Source organism: Heptranchias perlo, chromosome 8 (assembly GCF_035084215.1).
Source record: "Heptranchias perlo isolate sHepPer1 chromosome 8, sHepPer1.hap1, whole genome shotgun sequence".
NCBI lineage: Eukaryota > Metazoa > Chordata > Chondrichthyes > Hexanchiformes > Hexanchidae > Heptranchias > Heptranchias perlo.
In genome coordinates, this window is record NC_090332.1 from 20,099,906 (window position 1) to 20,127,134 (window position 27,229).

Consider the following 27,229-nt stretch of genomic DNA (forward strand, 5'->3'; position numbering starts at 1 on the left):
TACAGCAGAGTTATGTACGAGTAAATATATTTATAATATACGTGCAGAAGTGTTGATGCTCATAAAACTGAATAATATAATACAGTAACAAAACTATACTAATACACATTCTGAAAAAATACTGCTCAGGTGTGTGTGGCAGATGGTAGCACACACTCAGGGTCACTATTTAAACTGCTTGAGCCTTGCTGTTATGGCTTAGGATATTATCTGAAATCTTTGAGAATACCACAGTCATGTAACCTGCTTCTGGTCAGTAGTTATCCTCTTAAAAAAAAATGAAAGCAGCAATCTTATTCACTGATGGCCCTTGCATTACCTACACAAATGAAGTAAATGAACCAGGTTCCACTCGTGGTGAAGACACAACAAGACTCCCACTTTTTTCTACCACGTGTTCCTTGTGCATTTTCAGGACAAGTATTACAAAAAGTTTGGTCATAAAATCATAGAATGATACAGCACAGAAGGAGGCCATTCAGCCCATTGTGCCTGTACTGGCTCTTTTGAAGAGCTATCCAACTGGTCCCACTCCCCTGCTTGTTCCCCATAGCCCTGCAAATTGTTCCCCTTCAAGTATTTATCCAATTCCCTTTTGAAAGTTATTATTGAATCTGCTTCCACCACCCTTTCGGGCAGTGCATTCCAGATCATAACAACTCACTGCGTAAAAACTTTCTTCTCATCTTGCCTCTGGCTCTTTTGCCAATTATCTTAAATTGGTGTCCTCTGGTTACCGACCCTTCTGCCATTGGAAATAGTTTCTCCTTAATTACTCAACAAAACCCTACATGATTTTGAACACCTCTATTAAATCATTTTCAAAGCCCAGGCTCCAATGTTGCTCACACTTGCTGGGTCTATGAGTGAGTTTCACTGGCTCTCGTTCGGCTTGCAGGAGCCTTCAAGTCACACATCATCCTGACTTGCACATAAATCGGTGTTCCTTCATCGTCACTGGGGTCAAAATCTTGGAACTCTCTATCTAACAGCCTTGTGGGAGCACCTTCACATCACTGATTGCAGCGGTTCATTAAGAAGGCTCACCACCACCTTCTCAAGGACAACTAGGGATGGGCAAGAAATGCCAGCCTTGCCAGCGATGCCCACCTCCTAAGAATGAATACAAAATGACAATAGTGTTGCATAATTGAATACAAGCTTTCTTTCTTATTAATGAGCACAACACACTGCATTTTCACTGACAGCACAATCCTGAAGTATTTAAACTGAACTCAAAGAGCGCTAACAAGTAACACTACCTAATTCTATGAAGCCACAGAGACCTCTGGGTGATGGACTCAATCCAACATTCTTAGTTTCAAATGAGCAGCCTACAATGGCATGCATGCATTTCCGAAATACTATGGGAATGAGTCACTGTATTTGCACATGCAAAATCTGAGTTTATAGAGCAGTAATTCACCAAAATTCTTTCAAACCCAGTTGAAGCATATAAGTTAGGCATTACTCTCCCCCTCTTTAAATGAGTTTTTGTTGATATTTCTTCCACTAGGGCTGGGAAATTTCATTTACCAAATAACCAGCTGTCAACTAATGCTATGGAATTTGTTGACTAGTTACTCTCCACATTTGGCCAGGCTGTGAGCTTGGCAACTTGTCACGTTAGAAGTAACATCTGTGTGCCTATCTCTCTATTTCTAGTTTCTTTACTTTATTGTTTCTTTACTTTCCTGCTGTATTTGATGTTTTAATGTCAATTAAAACTCTCTTCTATCCTGCTGACGAGCTCCTCATAGGAATATAGGAACAGGAATAGGGCTTTTAGCCCCCTGAGCCTGTTCCGTCTTCAGTTCGATCATGGCTGATCTGTACCTCAACTCCATTTACCCGCCTTTGTTTAATATCCTTTGATAGCCTTACCCAACAAAAAGCTATGTCTCAATCTTGAAATTTCAAATGACCCAGCATCCACAGTCTTTTGGGGGAGCGAGTTCCAGATTTACATTATCATTTGTGAGAAAAATTGTATTCTGATTTCACTCCTAAATGACCCAGTTCTAATTTTAAGATCATGCCTGCTCACAAAGAAAAATTGTGAACTCGCCTAACTTAACTTTTGACAGCCAATCAAGTTAACCAACCTTTAGCCAGAATGCAATGAATCTTAAAAAGGAATAAGATCTACATTAGTTGTAGTAATATATTTTCACCATATATATTCATGAAGGAATAGGAAGCTGTATATCCAGTTTGCCTAAAATTATCACAATGGCAACTCAGTTTAGAATCAGTTAAACCTCAACCATTCAAGCACAGCCAAGTCTAAGCATCAGCCAAGGCTGGGAGTTGAACTTTGGAAGCAAAGGAATGTAGCGTTCTGGCCAGATAGATCCCCCACCCAAACTGCAAACGATGGTACGTCATACCCAATAAACAAAACATTGCTGAGGTTAGAACACTAGAAACAGTGAGGGCTTTTGAGAAATACAGGATCTTACATTAGAAGCCTACTGAATTGAACAGCATTTTTAAAACATTTCTGAATGGAAACAGGGGAAATTTGACAGGCCCATAAAACTCTACACAGTTTAACTAGTTCTCTACTTTTCTGCTTGAATTCTAAAACATGGACAAAGAAAGTAAGAATATAAACTTAAAATACAAACAGAAAATGCTGGAAATACACAGCAGGTCAATCAGCATCCAAAACAGAAAAATAGGTTAACATTTCAGAGGATGCTTCAGGATTAACCGTAAAACACTGCAGCAGGAGTCAGTTAGCGCAGGTTTCCTCTCCAGTTTTGGTGGGATATTGCTGTGCAGATGGCTGACAATATTGGTCAATGTGAACAATTACTTTAAGGAATCTTACAACACCAGGTTATAGTCCAACAGTTATAACCTGGTGTTGTAAGATTCCTTACATTTGTCCACCCCAGTCCATCACCGGCATCTCCACATCACAACAATTACTTTGGCACTGTTCTTTTTTGTATTCTCAATCAACCCTAGTATTCTGTTTAAATCAATCTGTCTCTCTCCCAGTGTGTAATGAAAAAGATCCCAGGGAAATAACAGGAGTCCTAACATGGCTTGTAACTGCAGCTTAACCACTCAGTTCACACTTATCTGTAATGCTGCTCTGGTATTTGATACATTATTCATCTTTGGAACTGGTGTTTTATTTTTCCAACATATCTTGTATTTTTGCTCATTTTTCCAAAGGCAAATGCATTTTTTTAATACTTTCTTTTATGTCATTTTTCTTCTTGGAAATTACTCCCAACTTTGGTTCACCTGGATAAACAACAGTGCTGCTGAGAGGGCTGGTGGATGGCCGGTCTCCCAAGAATGTTAATACTCCTGAAGCCAGCTGCCAGAAGGTGCTAGGGACTACCAGGAATATGCCTCTATCTTTTGATTTGATCACCCCTGATATGTCGTAGTAGATTAAATGAACATTAAATGGCCCCCAGGTGGGAGCAAGCACTTCGTAGCAATTACACTCCAATGTCTTCTCTTCTATTACTTTGTTATTCTTTGATGGAATATTCTAGAGGGTTAGGAAATAAAGGCAAGGTAGTTATTACAACAGCAATTTGAGTGGTTATAACAACCCCTACATCTAGTTGCCACTGCCTTCATTAGGCATGACTCAGCTTGGGAGCGGAGCAGGGACTATCTTCAGGCTAACGCTGTGTGTTAGAGCAGTAACATCGCCAGAATAGATAATTTTTTTAAAGAAAGAAATGGATTCAATGCTTGTCATCCTAGAGGGGCTGATCATTAACATTGTAGAACATGTCCTGTACGTTCATGGCTTGTGCTAGGACCTATTCATGATATTGTACGAAAACCAGGGACACTTCCTGGGTAATTCAAGCATGCAGAGGCAAGTGGCAGTAGGAGCAGGGCAGGAGAGATTGGCAATGTGCCAGAATAAGAACATAACATAAGAAATAGGAGCAGGAGTAGGCCATACAGCCCCTCGTGCCTGCTCCGCCATTCAATAAGATCATGGCTGATCTTCTACCTCAACTCCACTTTCCCACCCTTTCCCCAGATCCCTTGATTCCCTTAGTATCTAAAAATCTATCGATGTCAGTTTTGAATATACTCAATGACCGAGCATCCACAGCCCTCTGGGGTAGAAAATTCCAAAGAAGAATGTTAAAAAATGGGGCTGCAAGAGGAAACAGGGTCAAATCTCCAGTCTGGCATGGGAACAAACTCACACCAATTCCAAATGATGGTTCAAGCTAACTATGGATGGGGGAGAGAAAAAAGAGAAAAAGGTCTATTCACCAATACAAGCTTAATGAGAGGAGCAAAGGTCCAACAGTTCAAAGCTCATTGTAGGTTTTGGGACAGTGCTTTGTATGGTTATAATTGCTACTGTACCTTTTGCAAGTGAAGTAATTACTAAAAATGCAAGTTATAACTAAAAGTGGCTGTGCCTTACAATAAATATATTCTCCAAGTCACATTTCAAAATGTGGTTAGCAAATTATCCTTTACCCACGTAGCCATTTTTCAAATATGATTCATGATTTCAGGAAAACACTTCAGATCCAGCGCAACTTCAATTTCCCTGCCAATATCAAGTCAATAAAACCTCCCACAATGTCTCATTTTAATAAATAAACTGCACTGTATTCAATTAACTATTGCATTGTTAGAGTTTGGGTACTAAAAACAAGCTTCAGTCTCTCCTGCTCAATTTTAGAAGCCCAATATCCTCCTGGACTGTCCTGTATGAGATAATGCACATTAACTTCCTCCACTGACCGTGTGGAATAGGCTCCATCCTGGACTCTAGCCAACAATTTCTTTTTTTAAGGAGGAACTAATTAGGCAATCTCCAAAAAAAAAACTCTGGGAAGTTTCTCCTTGGACACGGAAGGTAATAAGCCTCCGAAAGCTTGTGAATTTTAAAATAAAATTGTTGGACTATAACTTGGTGTTGTAAAATTGTTTACAATTGTAAACCCCAGTCCATCACCGGCATCTCCACATCATATGCAGGATCAGATTGAAGTCGCCAGGTGGTCGCAGACATCAGCATGCTCCTTCATGCAGAGCTGCTCCTAGCTGGGCCTGGTGGCCACGCATTGCCTGTTGCACTCAAAGTAACCACTGCCCTCAATTTCTTTGCCTCTGGATCCTACCAGGGCACCACCGGTGACATCAGCAGGATCTCTCAGCCGTTTGCACATAAGTGTATATGACAGGTCACGGATGGCTTGTTTGCCAGGGCTTCAACTTCCCCTGCGATGATATCAGCCAGACTGAGAGGTCAGCGGGTTTCAATTCTCTCGCTGGCTTCCCACGGGTGCAGGGCGCAATTGACTGCGCACATGTAGCAATCCGAGGACATGTATATGAGTCAGGACTGTTCATTAACCGAAAGGGATATCACTCCATCAATGGATAGCTGGTTTGCAACCACCAGAAGGGATTTCTGCAGGTGTGTGCCAAATTCCCTGGCAGCTGCCATGATTCCTTCATTCTGCGCAAGTCCAGCATCCCGGCCCTTTTCCACACACAAGACAGACTTAAGGGCTGGCTCCTTGGAGACGGCGCTCATGACATCTGTGAGAAACCCCACCAACGAGGCACAGCAGTAGTACAACGATAGTCACATCACCACCAGATCTGTCATTGAATATGCCATAGGAATGCTGAAGATGTGTTTCAGGTGGCTGGATCGTTCTGGGGGAGCCCTTCAGTACTCACCAGCGAGGGTGTACAGAATGATAGTCGTGTGTTGCGTCCTGCACAACACAGAGGGTCACAGGTGGAGGAGCACCAATGTGCTCATGAAGCATCCTCATCTGCCGGTAACATAGAAGAGGAAGAGGAGGAGGAGGAAGAGGAAGAGGAGAGACAAAGACGACAACGACAACGAGCAACCCATTGTCAGAGCAGTGGCACACCTGGCTGGTTGTGATGCCAGGGAGTTACTCATATCTAATAGGTTTTCATAATTAGATCTGCAAACTGAAGATAGTGAACTACTCAGACCGCCTGGAACAACCACCACCACCAACATCAGCGCCCCCCCATCACCTTCGCTTGCACAGAACAGTCCTCCAACCATACATACACCCATTGTAAACGCGCCCAATGGTTGGCATAAAGTCTTGGTGTTCACGATGAAGCAGAAGGGCGATTTCACAAAAGGAACTCAAGAATGGACAAGACGTGGCAGTGGTGGTGAGAATTATAATGTTTAATGTGCATGGAAGAAAAAACAAATATAAATGTAAAACATGACATTCTGACACCCTTGTGCGTACTCTGGGTAATTACAAGACCTTCGCTTTCCTCTTCCAACTATGTCTACGTAGTGCATCCCCTGTGGCTTTGGCAGAGGTAGTTTCAGGTTGCTCACATCCCTGCCCTGACTGATGAGATGCTCTTGGCCTATGACCTCTGGGTTTTGGAGCCTGTGAGGACCCCGCTAAAAACTGCTCCACCTGCACCTGTGCAGGAGCAGATCTGGCCACCTGGAGAGGAGGCAGCATTGCGGGTATTGGTTGGGGGGGGGGGGGGGGGAAACGGGTGAGACATGGGAGCGCTTTGAGTGGAGTCCCCACTTCCATGTCCCCTTTTGCCATCATCCTTCTCCTGGGCCAGGGCCACATCACTCCTACCACTCTGCCAGGCAACAGTTTGGAGCAGATCTGTGACGTGTTCTAAGGCCACAGCCAAAGTTTTTGTCTGCCTGTTTAAGGTGGCGGGCCATGTTGGCATCCAGAGTCCGCACGGCCGTTCTCATGGCCTGCAAGGACTAATTTGTGAGCCGTGCCTGAAGCTCAATGGAGGCTGCCATTCTCTCCATTGCAGACATTCTCACACTTACCTGTGCTGCCCTTCCACTAACGCTGGAGGTGGACTCCTCCATCCTCTCTGCTATTGTGGAGAGGGTGCATGGCATGTTTTCCATTACCTCGCAAAGATGCAGCTGTACCTCTTTCATTCTCATGCTCAATGATGGCCCCTGGCGTTCAGCATCTGTGTCCAGCTGAGCAGAGCTTGGACAGGAGTGTGCTCCCCGACGCAGACTCTCCACAGCTGCCCCCTTGTGTTCACTTGTGAGTGGTGAATCACCAGGTGAGAACCCAACTATCTACCTAACAGGACCCGAAGTGAAGTGTGAGTATCTGTGCTGGTGCATGGCTGGTTATGATGTGATGATGCAACCTCAGAGGAATCACCCTCGTCATCAATCCTTGAAGGCCATGGAAGAGAACATAAAGCAATATTAACAATCTTCGACAAAGTTATTTTGCGATGAGCATCCGGAGGTATGCAACAGGTCAATCATTGATAACATCAACTCATGATGTGTGTGAAGGATGTTAAAGTTCTGACACCAGCTGTTTGCGGGGTGCAAGTCTCGGCTTCTCCGACGGCCAGGCATTCAACCGTGTGGCTGAGCTCCAAGGCCTCCTCCTCTGCATCTGTCAGGGCCACTATTTGTGGTGGCCCCCACTAGTCCTACTCCTCTCCCTTGTACTATGTGCTCTCTTCTCCTACAAGAGGAGAAAGAACAGACGTGTGAGTGAGTGGAGGTGACATGGTCACCTGATGGATGCATTACTTTGGGTGAGGCTGACAATGAAACAGATGCATCAGAGGGTGAGTATTGGACAGATTCATGACATTGCATCAGGACTGGGGTGAGTGAGAGTGGTGGGTTCACAAATGGGAAGGTGAGGAAGTGCACAGAAAGTGAAGGTAAATTGATAGAGACTTAAGTGGGTGTGAGGAGTGATGTGATGAAGTAGGCTTGGCAGGACAGTTTGAAGGGGTGTAATATGCACCACAGGATGTAGGTGAATCAGTAACTGTACTCATTTTTCCTGACCTGGTTAGGTCATTATAGCACTTCCTGTACTGTACCCATGACCTTGTTCGATTGTGAGTGGTGAATCACCAGGTGAGAACCCAACTATCTACCTAACAGGACCCACCGAAGTGTGAGTATCTGTGCTGGTGCATGGCTGGTTATGATGTGATGATGCACCCTGAGAGAGGAATGGAGCTCCTCGGAGGAATCACCCTCGTCCATGTCGCATGCCTCTTCATCAATCCTTGAAAGCCATGGAAGAGAACATAAAGCTACATTAACAATTTTCGACAAAGTTATTTTGCGATGAGCTTGCTCATGCTGCTAAGCTCCTCTGCCAGCTTGAGGCAGACCTTCTTGGTGGCAGAGGCAGGGCACTTCTTCCGATCAGCCAGGTACAGTGTGTCCCTCCTAATCCTCACACCGGCCAGTAGCAACACAAGAGAAGAGTCGTTAAAGTGGGGTGCTGCCTTACTCCTTTGGTGCTCCATAGCTGCAAATGCCTCCTTTCTCCCTCAAAGTCCATGGCTGCACTGGCCCTTTAAATACTCCAGTTCCCAGCACGTCATTTGGGTGCGCAGTATGCCCGCTGCACAGCTTGGAGATGCGAAACCCGGAAGTTCCATTAAGGGCCTTCAATTGAGTCGCGATCGCTTGAGCCGACGCACGCAAAATTTTTCCAGGTTTCCCACGTGACTATTGACCCCCCTGCTGAGCTCCCACCGTCATGTTGAAATTATGCCCATTGTGTTGGACAAGTACGAGATAAAGATAAAAAAATGCACACTAAAGTGAGACATTCACATTGCCAGTGGTGCTCTATTTAATATTTTTCATTAATCACACTTCAACCTGGCATTAATGCTATTTCCAATATTTTGTCCATTTAGTAAACTAGAATAAAAAAAGCAGATGACATGAATGCATTTTTGATGAGGGATAATGGCCCCTTAAATGGTCAGCTGGACAAGTTGCCATTCATCCATAAATTTGTACCACTTTAACTATGGTGATACTAAAAGTACCTTAGAAAGGTACATAAATTTAAATCAACATACATATGTGACAACCTCTAATACCCAAGAATAGAATTCTATTTTTTTTTCTGGCAGTCACCGCACAGCATTTAGAGCCCCATTTCAACAGGCAACACAAAAATCTGTAAACTTTAGCTCATCCAAAACTATCCAGTCCTTATCCTATCCCGCATCATCCCATTCTCACTGACCTACATTGGACTTCCAATCCTCCATCACAACAAATTTAAAATTTTCATCCTTCTGTTTGATTGTAGCGTAGGTGGCCCTTTATTTCGTAACTGTCAAACCACCAGTGAACCAATGGGAGCAAGTTCGTGATTTGGGGTTTAACTGCACATGTGCGCATTCGTGAACTTACTCCATTGATTCGTCGGCAGTCGGAGAGGACGCCGTTGCAATACGGCGTCCTTGGGTGAGTAATTTATGGTCCTACAATGTTTCACCATGGAGGCAGTCACCTGTCCGTTACGGTGTCTCTTATCTGGCCTCCAGATAAATTCCACCATAGGGACTGCTCTAGCCATGGTTGTGAAGATGATCAGAGTATTAAATTTCAATGCCACAGATTGTTTCAACTGGGGACATTTGTCAAATGAAGTGGTTGTCTGCACTGATGCCTCGTACAAGTGACATGCCTTATAAGGAGGTAACAGCACTAGAGGGTACAACACTTTTCCAAGTGATGGGCTTCCAAAAAATGCAAGGCCTTATTAATGGCTCACATATCCCCATTTGGGCTCGTGCCTCTGTGAATACGAAAGGGTCATATTCCTTTAAATGTGAACTTCTGCAGCTCTGCACGTGGTCCGGCTCCCAGCACAAGCCCCATATAGCAAAGGGAGAATATTTAAATTATATTCATGAGCTGGCCTTGCATTATCCAGTGAATCCAGCTCATCACTCTATTCTGGCTGGCCCCCCCATTGGTTCACTGGCGATTTGACAGTTACAAATTAAAAGGCCACCTACGCTACAACCAATAAAATCAGGAAACATTCGTAAACTTACCCATCTTCGAAGATACTTACGTCACCAAAAGGTAGGCTGGAAAACACCAGCCCTGCACTATTTTTTGAAAGTGCGGTGACTGTTAATGACTGCGAAATAACAAAAAATTGAATTGAATCTTATTTGAATATTTTTTGATTATTAAAAATTTAAAAATTAAATATTTAATTTTTTTTTATTTTTAACTTCTGTAAATTTCAGTAAATTAAATCATTTCCTTGGCTTTTTATATTAAGGTATGTTAAATTTTTTATTTACACTAACATAGAAAAAGTCACTTTAAATGAATGAGTTTTACTTGCCTGCTTGTGGGTGGGACTTCCATTCGCACAGCCATTTGCTAAGCGCATCAGCCCATGCTGTTCAAGGCTGGGCTGATCTCATGATTTATTTCCAGCCTCTCAATTCAAGCAATTCCACGCCATGGATAAAATTAGTTAAATTCGTGCATTTCATTCGTAGGGGCTGCTGTCGACTTTGGCATGCCTGTCGGAGCAATTTCCAGCCCAATATTGATGCCACCTTAGTATCTGCACCCAAACCACACAATTCCTAGGTGTAATTTATTGCCCACCTCTAACTTCCCTGAGAAGATAGTGGTCGGGTTCTTCTTGAACCATTGCAGTCCTTGTGCTTATGGTCATTTATAGTTTTAACAGAATAACAGGCAGAGTTATGGAATTCAATATCCAAAGCATCAACAATAATGCCAGAATATCATTTAATAAAAATGGAATTTGACTGATTCGGTTACTGTAATTTCACGGCCCTGATGTTAACCCCTACATTGAATAAACACCCTTATTATTATAAAACAACAAATCCTCTGTAAGTACACCGTGGATCTCTTAGTATGCACAATATATATGTAAATAAAAATGTTCCATTGGCAGTATTAGACATTCCTTTGGAGACAGCTGTTAAAATCTGCAATTCTGAGAGCCCCAATGCAAAGAAAAAGAGAGAATTTTACTGATGTCCAAATATGGTCTCAGTAGTGCCTGCATGTTCCCTGGTCTTTGCAGCAGATATAAATGGAGAGAAATGCTGCATTGCAATTAGCTGCCAATCCTAACTTGTTCCATTTTAATCTTGGGAGATTCAGAGGGTGAAAGAGGTTAATACAACAGTTACGTAAAATATTAAAGGGAGAGCTGTTCTGACCTAGTGCCCTACTACATCAAATTGTCAAATGTGTGGAGTTTGCACTTGGAGTCTGTCCTCATACATCAAAATCACTGAATGGCTATCCCATATCTACAAATCCACTGAGGCCTGTTATCTGTGCATTTTCGTAGCTTACTAGCTGGCGTAGTGTCCTGCTATTACTGGCTAACCTCTAGTGAATTTAACTCAGATGCTTCTTTACCACTAGCAGTGTCTACATGGATTACACTGTAGCACTGACAAAAAGTGAATTTGAAGTAAAACCATGTTCATTTCTAATATTCATTTGCATTACAGCGCTCATGGTAGCATAAATCAGTGGCAAACATGAATGGTCATTGCTGCAAGTGACTGTTGGCAATCTAAGTGATCAGTATTTGCTTTGCTGGCCTGTGCAGATCTTCCCCGGTATCAGGGAAAGTCTATAGCCAAAATGATTGCACGTACATAGTTGTTTTAACTGCTGCTGCCAGTGCACTGAAATGAATCCTGCACTGTAAACGGGGTATATTCCAGGGCACAGCCAGCTAAGACAAACATACCACTTCTTTCAGACGCATCGATCAATTTATTCCATGTCTGGGAAGCTGTTAGAACGCACGAGTCCTGACTTGGGATAAATTGTTAAATGATAATTAAGTGTATTGAATTATTTATTTCACTGCAGCAAATTAGCACTCTGCTGAGCAACAAAGTCATCAATTACACCGATGGAATAAAAAATCCATCACATTACAATTTCTTCTTCAATGAGTATTGCAGATTAAACATCCTTTTGCATGACAATGATCCCATCCATCACTCAATGCTGTTTTAGTGCAGTATGAAGGGTGATTAGGATAATCTTACACTGACACTAAAACAGCAAAGAGCGATGTGCAAGTGTTGACGATGCAATAGGACTGCAAGGCTACAAACAGAGCAACTGTATTATATTAAATGTCTACAGTGAAATACTACATGCTAAAATAGCACAGCAGCTTATCCTGACAGTTTTGTTTATTTCCCCTATGTCTAGGGCTGAACTTGGAAACACACAAAATGCACAGGGAATTACACTGTACAGTAACTGAGCTGGACAAATGGTGCTCAGAGGAGGCAGTAATTAGTTGATTTAAATTGCTAATCCACTTTATAAAGTTCTATTAATATTTTGCCAATTCTACTGAATAATATTCAACACTAGAGCACTGTTACAACAGCAGCTTTGTTGTGATTGGGTGGCTTGGTAGTATAAATCCTAAGGAGATTGATAGAGGGAAAGGGAAGAAAATAAAAGGACAGACTTTATATTTATGTCGCACATCAAGTCTCGAAGCACTTCACAAAATAAGTTACTTTGAAGTGCAGCTACTGTTGTGTAGACAAACGTGATAATTATTTTTTGCACACAAAAAGATCTACATATAGCAGAAATACCAGTTACTCTATTTGGTGAAGGAATGCTGGCCAGAACACTGCAAGAACTCTCTACTCTTATTCAAATAGTACCATGGGTTCTTGAACATCCAACTGAACTATTGGAACAAGCTGACAGGGCCAAAAATACATTTGCTTTATTTCAGTATTTTTCTTGCTGTTAGAAAAAGCCTGCTGAATATGGCCCAATTGGTACACTGTTCTAGGATCACTTTGAAGGCCAAAGGTAACCCCTGGCTCCTTTTCTCTCCTACCAAATGTGTTCTAAACCCCTCTCCCCTGCTGCTTCCACCCTCACTGCCAACAACCAGTGCGAGGAGCTCATAGATTTCCCTGTCACCAAGAAAGTGACCATCTGTTCAGGTGTCTCTGCTGGTGCCCCCCCTTCCACATTAAGCCAAATCTCCATACAATGCCTTTCCTACCCTAGCCCTGAAACAATGTCTCTCTTTCTAGTTGCCCCCCCATCTCCACTCATGCTCTCTCCAAGCTCATCTCATCCGTGAGACCAGCCGCATGTTCACTCGATCCATTCCCACTAATCTTCTGATCAACCAACTTCCCTTTCTCACCCTTATGCTAGCTAGAATTGTAAACGGTTTCCTCTTCACGGGCACGGTCCTGCTCGCTTTCAAAACCACCATCATTACCCTCCATCCTTAGAAACACACTCCCAACCTCTCTGTCCTAGCTAATGACTGTCCCATCACCAAACTCCCTTACCTCTCCAAGGTCACTGACTGTGTTATCACCTCCCAGATCCATGCCCACCTCTACTGCTACTTCTTGTGTGAATCCCTCCAATCAGCTCTCTGCCCCTCATGGCTCCAACCAAAGTCATGAACGACATTTTTTGTTGCTGCGTCCGGGGTGCATTATCCCTCTTTGTCTTCGCTCAGCCTTTCATACAGTCGATCACATTATCTTCCTCCAATGTCTGTTCTCCTACTGTTCAGCTGCATGGGACTGCCGGTTTGGCTCCACACTTTCCTATCCAATTGTAGCCATACCATCTCTAGCAATGGCTTCCCTTCCCACACCTGCACCTTCATCTCTGGAGTCCTCCAAGGATTCATCCTTGGCTTCCTCCCTTTCCTCATCTACATGCGGCCCCTTGGCACCAACATCTGCCGTCATCTATAGCCAGTGGGTCAAATTCAATATGTACGCTGATAATACCCACCTCTCTTGGCCCCTCCACTGCCTCTGTACTGTCAGGCCGTTTATCTGACATCTACTCTTGGATGAGCCATAACTTCCTCTAACCAAACAATGGGAATATTGATGCCATCGTCTTTAACCCCCAACACAAACTCCATCCCACTCATTGGCCTCTGTCTTAGGTTGAACTGGAATGTTCAAAACTTCAGCATCTGTTCAACCCTGAGCTGAGCTTCTGAATTCTTTTCCTTTCCATCACAAAATGCCTTTGCCCCTAGTTCAGCCCATTGGTCACTAAAACCCTCATTCTTACCTTTATCACATCCAGACTCAATTACTTAAATGCTCTCCTGGACAGCCTCCCATCCCCCATGCTCTGTGAACTTCAGCTCATCCAAAACTCTGCTGATCTTACTCGAAGTCTCACGTGCCCTTCATCTCTGTCCACGCTGAACTACAGTGACTCCCAGTCCCCCAACACCTCAAATTTAAAATTCTCATCATTCTGTTTATATCCCTCAAAGGCTTTACTCCTCCCTATCTTGATAACATTACTATCCCTCCCAAATTCTCCATTTCTCTCTCCAGCCTTTTATGTATCCGCCCTCCGTTTGCCCCACCACTGGTGGCTGTGCCTTCAGCCGCCTACGTTTCATTGTTTGGAATCCGGTCCCTAAATGCCTTCGCCTCTCCATCTCCCTGTCATCTTGTAAGACCCTTCTTAAAACCCACCTCCGACCAAGCTTTTGGTTACCCCTCTAATCTTTCCTTCTTTGGCTCAATGTCTGTTTTCTTTCCTCGTGGCTCTGAGAATCACTTTGAGATGTTTTTCTACGTTGAAGGTGCTGTATAAGTGCAAGTTGTTGTTGTACTGAATAATAAAACCGTCAGGTGAAATATGTCAATGGTCAGGAATGGAACATTTTTCAGCAAATTGCACTCACTGCCAGCATTTAGCACTTCCAGCATAGGGACAGTAAGGCCTGGTGCAGATTAGAGCTCTTTCTACTCAGTTTATTAAAATGCCTTAACCTCTGAACTCCAGCTCCTCCTGCACATGTCCCCAACTGTTCTTGTGCTCTTCCTTCGTGAAATTGCTAGTTTAGTGCCAGTTTATTGATAGTTTTATGCTGTAGTCCTGAGTCATTTCATATACGATCCTTAAAGCTAGCAGAAAGGAGAGATATTTATTCCATTAGCCTAAAGTGTATTCAAACCCAAAGGTGAAATGACAGTGTGATAACTCACTGCATCACCTGGTTCTCTTCTTCTGGTTCACAGAGACAAGTGTCCCACTACAAAGCCACTTGTTTAATTCTGGAGTTCGTGATCTGGCTCTTGACACTGCTACATCTGGCTTCCTTAACCCGGTGACAGACTTATAGATCCAGTTTTAGGGATCCAGATTTAGTACTGTAAGCTCAGAGAACTGGGTCATAGATACTGATCTCCCAGAATCATAACTAAAGAAATGCCAGTATTAAAGCAGCTGAGGTGTGCACAGAACGAAAACACTTGGCCATGCCTCTTGCAAGAACTATGCACTACAAAAAACATGTCACAATCCTCTTTTCATGATTGATAAAGAATATCACATTCTGCTCTCACCCCCAAAAGCTGTTATGAGGTGGAAAAGCTGCAATGTGAATAATGGTTCTGTTAAATTAATTTCCCAGACATTTTAATACTGCTGGCATGTACTAATTCCTTAACCACTGTTAACATTTAATTCTCATTTCAGACTTTATGCTTTTTACTACCAGTTATACTGAATTATGGTAAAACAAGTATTGAGTTGATTACATAGAATTACATAGAATGTATGGCAAAGAAACAGGCCATTCGGCCCAACAGGTCCATGCCAGTGTTTATGCTCCACACGAGCCTCCTCCTTCCCTACTTCATCTAACCCTATCAGTATAACCTTCTATTTCTTTCTCCCTCATGTGTTTATTTAGCTTCCTCTTAAACGGATCTACACTAGTAGCCTCAATTACGCCTTGTGGTAGCAAATTCCACATTCTAACCACTCTCTGGTTAAAGAAGTTTCTCCTGAATTCCCTATTGGATTTATTAGTAACTATCTTATATTTATGGCCCCTAGTTCTGGTCTCCCCCACAAGTGGAAACATTTTCTCCACATCTACCCTATCAAACCCTTTCATAATCTTAAAGACCCCTATCAAATCACCCATCAGTCTTCTCTTTTCTAGAGATAAGAGCCCCAACCTGCTCAATCTTTCCCGATAGGTATAACCCCTCAGTTCTGGTATCATCCTAGTAAATCTTTTTTTGTACCTTCTCCAGTGCCTCTACATCCTTTTTATAATATGGAGACCAGAACTGTGCACAGTACTCCAAGTGTGGTCTAGCCAAGTTTTTATACAATTTTAACATAACTTCTCTGCTTTTCAATTCTATCCCTCTAGAAATGAACCCCGGTGCTTGGTTTGCTTTTTTTATGGCCTTATTAACCTGTGTCGCTACTTTTAGTGATTTGTGAATCTGTACCCCCAGTTAAACACAGAGCAGTTAAAGGTTAAGGCTCATGGGATTAATGGCAATTTAGCTAGCTGGATTGGATTGAATCCTGGTTTGGCAATAGGAAGCAAAAAAAAATGATGATAAATGGAAAAGGTCTGTCTAAAGGGAAGTGACAGAGTTCTGTAGAGTTCATCATTCACATTATTCATAGACAATTTAGAAGAAAGCGGTTCTTATGTTATAAAATTTGCTGCGGATATTAAGCATTGTGGCCAGGTGACAAAATAGAAGGATGATTATCAGCATTCAAAAAATGAAATAAATCATGGAATTACATAGAATTTTGCAGTACAGAAACAGACCATTCAACCTAACGGGTCTTTTTTTTTTATTCGTTCATGGGATGTGGGCGTCGCTGGCAAGGCCAGCATTTATTGCCCATCCCTAATTGTCCTCGAGAAGGTGGTGGTGAGCCACCTTCTTGAACCGCTGCAGTCCATGTGGTGAAGGTTCTCCCACAGTGCTGTTAGGAAGGGAGTTCCAGGATTTTGACCCAGCGACGATGAAGGAACGGCGATATATTTCCAAGTCAGGATGGTGTGTGACTTGGAGGGGAATGTGCAGGTGGTGTTGTTCTTATGTGCCTGCTGCCCTTGTCCTTCTAGGTGGTGGAGGTCGCAGGTTTGGGAGATGCCGTTGAAGAAGCCTTGGTGAGTTGCTGCAGTGCATCCTGTAGATGGTACACACTGCAGCACACGAGCCTCCTCCCTCCTTATTTCTTCTCACCCCGTCAATATATCTTTCTATTCTTTTCTCCCTCATGTACTTATCTAGCTTCTCCTTAAATGCATCCATGCTATTTGCCTCAACCACTCCATGTGGTAGTGAATTTCACATTCTCACCACAATTCAGCACGAGACAGGCTAGATAATGACAAACAGGTTTTAATGCTGATTATATATGTGTGAGGTAATGTCTATTAACACAGGAAACGTGAAATGTGTATATGATGAAGGAGGCTTATTTTGTGATATACCAAAGCTCAACCCCCATGGGAATACATCAGCAGATGCCTCCCCACACATGAAGGGCACCACCAATAATTCACAGCAGGATTAGCCATCTAAACGGATATTGACAAAGTAAAACAAAGCTTAAAAAATGGCTAAAATCCAATCAATCTTTACAGTCAGGTGGGAAATCAAACAAAAAGGTTTTTATGCTTTGTCCACCAGAGACAGAAGCATCCAGTGAGCTCGTAGATATCGCAAAGGCACCCTAGCACAAAACAGTAAAGCAAGCAGTTGGAGGAATCATGCTCAACGACGAAGGAGTCTCAATTAGTAAGGTATAGAAGAAAAGGAAAATACTGTAGATGCTGGAAATCTGAAATAAAAACAGAAAATGCTGGAAAAGCTCAGCAAATGAGGCAGCATCTGTGGAGAAAGAAACAGAGTTAACATTTCAGGTCAAAGACCTTTCGTCAGAACTGGAAGATGTTAAAGAGTTAACGTTTTTAAGCAAGTATAGAGCCAGGGAAAGGGAGATATTCGACCCATTATGCCTGAGCTGGCTCTTTGAAAGAGCTATCGAATTAATCCTATTCCCTTGCCCTTTCCCCCATAGACCTGCAAATTATTCCTTTTCAAGTATTTATCTAATTTGACCTGAAGCTACATGATAACGACAGGTAAGTGAGGAATTTTTTCTATCATTAATACTTGTGTCAGACATGTAAGGCAGGCAATAACAGTGACATCAGAGGAGGGCGGCATGAGCAACAATGTGACATTGTGAAGCAAGGAGCTATGCGCCAGGGTTGGGGAAGGGTGTGCAGAGGCAGGTAGAGCACAAGAACAAAGAGTGCTGATAGGGGGAGATTCTAGAGTCAAGATAACGGACAGCCTTTTCTGCAGTCATGATCAGGAATCCTGAATGGTAGCTCATCTCCCTGACACCAGGGTGAACGATATCTTAGAACCAGATGGAAAAAGTCTAAGGAGGTAGAGAGACCAGCCAAGAGTCATGGTCCATGTTGGAACCAATGACATAGAAGCATGTTTCGGGTCTTACACGGAGTTTAAGGAGTTAGACACTAGATGATAAACAAGACTTCAAAGGGGCAACTTCCAGATTGCTGCTTCCTGTACCATGTGCTGGATAGATTAAGGAGAGGAAGATTAGGATGGTCAATGCAAGGCTGCAGGGCTGGTGCGGAGGGAAGGTTCATATTGTTGGGGCATTGGAGTAAGTTCTGGAACAAGGGAAGGATTTCACCTGAACTGAAACAGCACCAATATCCTTGCAGAGGATAAACAGAGCGGGGAGGATTTATCTGAGAGGTGAGCCTAAAGAGATACATAAGAGAGTAAATGATAAGACAGAAAAAGGTAAATCTGGAATATTATTTTAAATTAAATTGTGGGAGTAGGACAAGGAGACACAGGTTTAAACTGGAAAAAGATAACTTTAGTACCGAGTTCTTAACACAGAGAATGATCAGCACTTGGAATTGATATCCCAGTAGAAAGGTGGATGCATTTAAGAAGCATTATCTTACATTTATATTGCACTTTTAATGTTTAAAAACATCCCAAGGCATCATTAGACGAAAATGGACGTCAAGCCGAAGAATCAGATAACAGGAGCAAGGGAGGGTGAAAGGCAAATCCATGGGATCAGTGCAGATGAAGGAGCTGGTCCAAGGAACAACTGTAGGGTGATGAGAAGTACACAAATCAGGAGAAGTATCAACCCAGTCCAGCAAAGGGTGACAGAGGAGTGCTGAAGGACGACGGGTAGAGTTAGTAATCAGAAGAAGAAAGCAGCAAAGCAGAATTGATCAGCAGCAAGGGAACAGAATCTAAAGGGAACAGAGCCTATTCGAGGACCGTGTCTGTTTCTATGGGCTCAGATTTCTGCTCCTCTGCTGGAAATTTCTCATTTTACACTAAGCTAACTTTGATCTGCTCCTGCTGGTGGCTATCCTGCTCTCAATTCTGTTCCCTTGCTGCAGAGAATACAGTCTCAGGAGAAAGTGGCATTGATGGTGGAGGTTACAGTAGCAGGGGAAGAAATGGACATTGTCCCAGGACTTGGTGGATTTTTGTCCAGGACCAAACACAGCAGCAGAGTAAAATGACTAGATTCTGCATTGAGGGGACTGTAGGTTGCTTTAGGATGGATGGGCTGAATGGTCCTTCTCATCCATAATTATCTTGTGGTCTTGTGAATTAGTGGGTGGCCATCAAAGCTAATTAAAGAGCAAGTCAAGTTCACAAATGCGGAACTCAAAACCTTTATTAATTGCAGCTGATCTGAACTATGTTATTAACAGCTGTGCTGTGATCTGGACCCATTCTTCAGCTACTCCTGAATGCAAGGCATAAATTTTCATGAATTTTGATGATACGTATTTTGCAATTTGTATAGATGCTGCCTGTTGTAATATTGCCAGAGGTGAGGTGTTATCCGAGAACCATTTTTGTCAATTTCAGCAGGTAAGATTCCTGCTGGCAAGTTCAGTACTCTGTGCAACAACTAATCTGTGAGCTGATTTGCCAACTCACAATTGTTTGCAAAATCAACATTCCAATGCTTTTAATGGCACAATCATATTTAGATTAATGAATTATTATTTATAATCACAAGTGGGTGCATGCTATAGTTCGTGCAATGGCAATTTCCCAGATCCAATCCTCTTTGTTTCCCTGCTTCAAGGCTTTACTATGGAAATTGAACTACACACAAATCCAAGCTTTTCTTTTAAAATTACCTATGGACAATAAACTGCAGAGAAAGAGACATGAAAATAAAACCCCCTGGGCCTAAATATTGCTTTATGTTATGCACACACTTATGCAAGATTAATGGAAAGTTTTCCTTTTTTATTGTCTCCATTACACAGTGAAATTTAAAAAGCAGTGAACTAAAATCCTGATAATTAATTATTTGATCCAAGCGAAGAATTCCAATGGATCCAAATCCCTTTCCAATAACTCCCACAGTACAGAATTCTAATGGGTCTGACATATCTCATTCATTCCCACTAAATAGAATTTCAATAAACCAAATAACTTCCAATTCACTTCAATCCTACTTAATTTCAATTGGATCCACACCGCTTCCCATTTACTCAGTGCGAATAGATACAATCCATTTCCTCATTAATCTCACTGTGCAATAATGGTGAGCCAGCCATAAATCTTAAAGCTGTGGTAATATATCGAGTTACGTCGAAACTACGGCACAGAAACTGGCCATTCGGCCCTACTGGTTTATGATGGAAGCAGATTCAATCGTGGCTTTCAAAAAGGAATTGGATAAATACTTGAAGGGAAAAAATTGCAGGGCTATGGGGAAAGAACAGGGGAGTGGGACTAACTGGATTGCTCTTACAAAGAGCCGGCATAGGCTCGATGGGCAGAATGGCCTCCTTCCGTTCTGTAACCATTCTATGATTCTATGTTACAAAGTATCTCCTCTTCCCAAAGGTACTTCTGGATTCCCCCATTCAATCACACGGTCCTCGAATAGGCTCTGTTCCCTTTAGATTCTGTTCCCTTGCTGCTGATCAATTCTGCTTTGCTGCTTTCTTCTTCTGATTACTAACTCTACCCGTCGTCCTTCAGCACTCCTCTGTCACCCTTTGCTGGACTGGGTTGATACTTCTCCTGATTTATGTGCTTCTCATCACCCTACAGTTGTTCCTTGGACTAGCTCCTTCATCTGCACTGATCCCATGTAAGTGGATTGGGAAACATCAGCAAGATTATTTTGACAGTGCATAGTCCCTGACCCGAAGCATATGTTTTGTCACCATTTCTAGCTATTCCACCTTCCACTTGCCAGGGATGAGGCAGGGGTTGCAATTGACACTTACACCATTTCCAACAAATTATGGCTGAAAAACACACACACATATTTTTCACACTAGAGTCAAAACGCCCCTTTAATCAACAAGAGAGTCCCTGGGCACCCAAAACCCCACCCCCACCCATCCAAACAATGGCACTTTAAAGCCAGTGATGTGGTAATTGTGTCAGAGAGACATGCAAGTACAGATTTGCATGTTCCTCAGTAATAAAAGGTGCCATCAATTAAAGTAAAAGCTTAGCACTAAGTTGGTCATTGTGTTAGTTAACTCCATTGTGATAACGTTCTAGGGAATAAATTGGATAAGGCCCATCACTGGATGCGTCCGGCCTGAGGACTTACTTTCAAGCAGCTTTGAAAAATAGGCCTTACAAGACGATTGCAGTAAATGCGCACTTTCCACCAGCAAGGGGTGCCCCAATCTCAAAGGGAGGATGTTTCTTAAAATCTCTTAAAGCTGGCCGGTATCTGTTATTTGCCAAAAATAACAGTCCTGCTGTATGCACGGAGTCTGAATGGAGATCAGACATTGCACACGTAAAACACAGATGCAGATCCCATCCCTATGTTTACAAACTGACGAGTTATGTTAAAACACTGAATAAAGGTTGTGCACTACTAAATCCCACATCCTCCAATCTGCCGATCTGAGTTTGTACCAGCCCTGCGAGAATGCGTGCACCAGGTTTCTCTGCTGATGCACTAGAGGCCTTGGTGTAAGAGGTGGACAGAAAGAGGGACATCCTATATCCGTGGGGGTGGGGGGGGGGGGCGCAAGAGGCCCTCCAGACATATGCCCAAAAGGCAGTGGGAGGGAGGCAGCGGGGGACGAAGTCAATGTCAGGTGTAAAGCACCACGAACATGGATGAAGTGTGGGAAGAAGTTCAGTGCTTTGACACGAGTGGGCAAGGTGAGTCAAGTGGCGTTTCCTGCTAACTGCACCACTAGCCGCATCCACTGCTCCACGCGCTACACCCCCCATCACCCACCTACTAACAAACTCTTTCAATCAATACTCAACTTTTCCAATCGGATGCTTCCTTTCACCCTTACACATTACCACTGTTGCAAGCCGCCCACCCACAACTCACAGGCCATACATGCTGGCAGCTATTCAACCATGACAGGCACATCACCCAGACACACATCCCGCTTTCTAGGAGAAGATGGCGCATAACAGGCGGCAGCGGCATTTAGCCCCTCGAGCCTGTTCCGCCATTCAATGAGGTCATGGTGGACCTGTGACCTAACTCCATATACCCGCTTTAGCCCCAATATCCCTCAATACCCTTGGTACAGAAATCTATCAATCTCAGATTTAGAATTCACAATTGAGCTAGCATCAGCTGCTCTTTGCAGAAAAGGGTTCCAAACTTCTCCCACCCTTTGCATGTCGAAGCGTTTCCTAATTTCACTCTTGCACATCTTGGCTCTAAGTGTTAGGCTATGTTCCCACCTCCTAGTATTCAAGTATAGGAGACCTTGGAAAACAGTTACAAATGGATCAGCAGCTGAAAGCAATAATCCAGCCCCTTACCTGTAAATCCAGCATGATCCCTTTAAATAGTGCTGGTGGGGGGGTCCTCCAGGCACTCTAAGACATGTTCAGATGGTTGTAGTTAAGACTGCGTTGAGTTGTGCGTTAAGTCTCAAAATGGTGTGTATCACTTCAAATCAGCGTTACATGCTGATTGAATCCATTTTCTCCTTACTTTACATGCTGCCGGCGTTCGGTATTTGCGCATGTGCTAATACCTATATCAAGATGGCGTCCGGCGCACATCACGCTGGAAACGTCTGCGAGCAGCCAAGACGCCATCTTGGCACTTGGAGAGGCCGCGTGGCGCTGAAACAACGGGCGCTAGGCGGCCCAATTTCTAGCCCTCTGTCCTTTAATTCTTTCTTATCTATGCATACATTTATTACAATGAATTAAAAAAATGTTCAACTTTACTTTGCAGTCAATGTCGACTACAAGAATGTATCATGTATTATCTGCAGTGCTGTAACAGTTTAATAACAGTGAACACTGCACTTTGAACACAAGTAAAGGTGAGACATTAAAAATATAATGCATCTAGTGACAATAAATTAGTGCAACCAAACCAGAAAATGTTGAACATGCACAGTGGGTCAATCAGTATCTAAAAGAGAAAGTAGGCTAATATTTTGGGTGTAAATCTTTCAGCAGAACTGAGTACAGTATCTGTTTTAGATTAGGTATTTTACTGAACTCCATTTGCAATATATATAATTATTTAATGAAGGTTGCTAAAATATGGAGAGTTTTAAAAAATAATTTCTATCATCATTGGAGGTTAACTAGCCCTGATCCTTTACAATAAGCAGTTTATATTAGAATTTTGACAATGCTGATTACCAAAGGACTGTTCAGTACGCCTTTCTATTCAAACTTTTAGTCCTACAGTTTGACATGCTTTTTTCCCTATCATGAAATTTCCCAAAATATGGATTAAGTATTAAGCTCCATGGACTTGTCCCATATTCTGCTCCTTCACTAATATTAATATTTAGCTCTGCGTCTCAAAACTCTTTCCAACTCTGTCACTGCACAGAAAGGGAAGCTACATTTCAAAGGAATAGATATTAGTGAGATTCAGCTGTTATCGCATGCCTCAGTACGACAATATTTATAGCAGTAATGGGAAGGAAGAAATAATTCCAGTCAACAGCTTGCATTTGTGTAGCACTTTAAATGTAGAAGAACATCCCAAGGCCCTTCACAGAGGCATAAGGGGAGAAAATACATCAAGCCAAAGGAGGAAAGATAGGAGGGGTAATCAATAGCTCAGCTGGGTTTTAAGGAATGTCTTAAAGGAATAAGAGAAAGCCCAGCCATCTCCACATGACCTTTCATGGCACAACCACCATGTCCCCCACCATCAACATCTAGGGGGGGGGACACACCAATGATCAGAAGTTGAACTGGACACGTTGGCTACAAAAGCACAGCAGAGACTGGGTACTCTATGATTAATGGCTCACCTCCTGACCCCTCAAAGCCTATCCAACATCTACAAGGCTCAAATAAGGAGCTTTCTGGAATAATCACTACTCACCTGGATAGTACAGCCACAACAATACTCAAGACACAATCCATGACAAGCAGTTTGCTTGATTCGTGAAGTTGCCCCTGGACTCAATACCCACCCCTGCACCATCGATGCACTGTGGCTGTAGTATGTACAACCTACAGGATGCAATTCAGCAACTTACCAAGGTTACTTGATCAGCACCTCTCCTTCCCGTTACCTCTACCACCAACAAGGACAAAAACAGCAATGTTGTGGGAACACCAACACCTCCAAGTCACATACTATCCTGACTTGGTCATAGATCACCATTCCGTCATCATTGCTCAGTCAATATCCTGGAATTCCCTACCCAACACCATTATGGGAGCACCATCACAAGGACTGCAGTTATTCAAGATGGCCCACCACCACCTTCTCAGGAGAACTAGGGATGGGCAAATAAAATGCCACATCCTGAACAAATAAAATGGTATATTTTCATTGTTTATTCTTGCTCCCAAAATGTATTACTTCACACTTTTCTGTACTAAACTTCATCAACTACTTATCTGCCCTTTTTCCTAGCCTTTTTATGTTCTCATGCAGTCTCCTGCATTCTTCTTGGCAGTTTGCTACTCCTCCCAGTTTGGCATCATCAGCAAATGTTGATATCCATCTCTTCCTGTGGAAGTCGCGATCATTTACATAAAGGGAGAACAAATGTGGTCCCAAAGCCAATCCCTGGGACACTGCCTGCTGGTCCAATAAAATTCAGTGTGGTGCCCAAAAGTGAAAGCAGTACTCCAGATGGGGTCTGACCAAGGATCTGCATAACTGAAGCATCACTTCCTCCCCTTTGAAATCCAACTCCCCTGGAGATAAAGGCCAATGCTTCATTAGCCTTTTTGATTACTTTTTGTACCTGTGCACTAGCCTTTGGTGATTTGTGTACCTGGACACCTAAATCACTTTGCTCCTCCACAGTTCCTAGTCTCCCGTTGTTGAGAAAATATTCCGATTTGTCTTTCTTGGATCCAAGGTGGATGGATGACCTTACACTTTCCTACATTGAACTCCATCTGCCAACATTAAAAGAAATTTTGTGTTCCATTTTTTTTAAAAAAGCATCAGGTGTAAAACATTGCTAAAACTGCTTCATCACACAATGTAATACAGCACCAGAGGAAAGCAGCTGTCATAAACAATAAGTCAATGCAGCCGTGTGTTAAATTAGAACATTCTTTGCAGATCTTAGATGATATTATAGTATGAACTTGAGAATCAAATGTCTTTCACGACATAGGATAAAATGCACACAAACCCAAAATATCTGCTTTTTAACCTCATTTCCTCGCCTTCTGCCCTAAAGTCACTGACTTGTGCCAATTCCACAGGCACTTGCAATCCTTCACTATCTTGGCTCAATGGGCTCTGAGACATGGGTCAGGCTAGTGTCAGCAGGCTATTCCAACGTGGAAAGCATCACAGCTGAGCCCCATCAGACACTGACACATGTAGTTTCCAGCAGAGATCACTGGATAATGATTATGTCTGATTTTTCCTGTCCCCAGGCACTGGGGTACTAACGCTTATCGTAAAACTCCAACTACTGCCTCGGCCGAGATCAACAAAATCAGCAAAGGATGATCGGACCTGAGACCCTACTGGTTTGTCTGGCTTATCAACTAAGTCAGTAGGAAAGTCAACTACTGTTTTTTATGTTAATAGAATTTTTTTGTGGGGTTGGGGAGATAAGGAGGTTGTCCAGAACCTTTTACGGTGTTTTACTATTTATTCTCAAATGGAATCCTCCCCCCTTACCATCAGCCCTCATCTCAGTTTTAGGGTTAAGGTCTGATCCCGCAGTAAACCATGGAAAATGCCAACTTGCCTTATATGTTGACTCACATACCAACAGCCAGCATGAGGCACCATCAGTTAATCAATCAGTGTTTTCATTAAATTTTGGATAAAATGTCATTCAAAAAGTAACATCTTTAATAAGACACAGCTATTGATTTGATGGTGCAATGAATTCCAGAACAGCTCCAGCTTTCTGTACACGTAACACAATAAATCTCTGCCAATTTATGTCTGCTGAATTTATACCAGGATAAATGGTATCAATCTCAGGGAGGGTGGTTCTGCTGGTGCTGTTATAACTAGATGACAGACTCATAGCATGCTACATTTTCCTCATCTGTTCCATCTGCTATTTGTTCTGCTTCCCACCATCATTTTGTTTGAAAGTGAGAACAAATTAAGAAAATTGCTTGTGCATGTGCAGTCTGTGCATTTGCTCTCAATACATTATAGTCATTGAGCTACCCGATATTTCTCCCCCCTCATTTTGTTGTACATGCTGGAAGTTGCTATTATCCCTGCCACAGTAATCATCTCCTTGGTCACCTTTTGACGACTAAACTGTTTGTAATTAAACAGTACATTTCTCAGAAGTAAATGATCTCTTATCCCTCAGGCAATAACACTCTCATTCAGATCCCACAAGATGACGAAAGTAGAGTCAAGTGAAAGTGAGTTGAACATCACCAGCAAACTCCTTAGTGTTTGTGAAGCATACAAGTGAGTTCAGTACAGCAGTGATTTGCTTATTTCAGCACTATGGCCCCATACCTGAAATAGTCCAAATGTAAGCTAAGCTCACAACTTAGGCCTCAAAACGCATTTTATACAATGCCATTTTCAACAGACCTGTCAAGTTTCACCTTCCTAGAGCAAGACATATTCATTTTAAAAATGGAACACATTTTAATTGAACCTTCTCTCTCCCCCTAATTTTCTCCCCTACTTTCCTGGTCTATGGAGGTAATTTTAACCCCCAAAAACAGGTGGGTTGGGGGGTGGGAGGTGAAAATAACAGCTTTTTGAGCAGGACCGCATCCCGGCTCCAACGCAACCACTTCTGGGTTTGACCCAGGCGCAGTCGGATGAGCTCACACAACAGACACCTGGATGTCCTGTTGGCACTTAAAGCTGGCGGGCCGATATTTAAAGGGCCAATTAACGTCCTTAAAGCTCTTAAGGGTATTAAATGTTTGTGCATTCAGCAAGGCAAACGATTTTAACTTATACTGTCTCCTGTGGCCTCTGAAACACGCTATGGAAACGGAGGCGAGTTGCAGCCGACACTCATTTGGACCCTTAAATCAGTGATTGACACATCGGAATAAAAGGTGAGGTTTTGCACCAGGGCACCGA

General features: G+C 42.8%; 1 protein-coding gene across 3 annotated transcripts in view; it reads right to left on the reverse strand.

Annotated features, from left to right (window-relative positions):
• The window catches only part of LOC137324463 (tetratricopeptide repeat protein 7A-like), a 249,376-nt gene that overhangs the window by 34,380 nt on the left and 187,767 nt on the right, over positions 1-27,229 (reverse strand). The window lies entirely within an intron of this gene.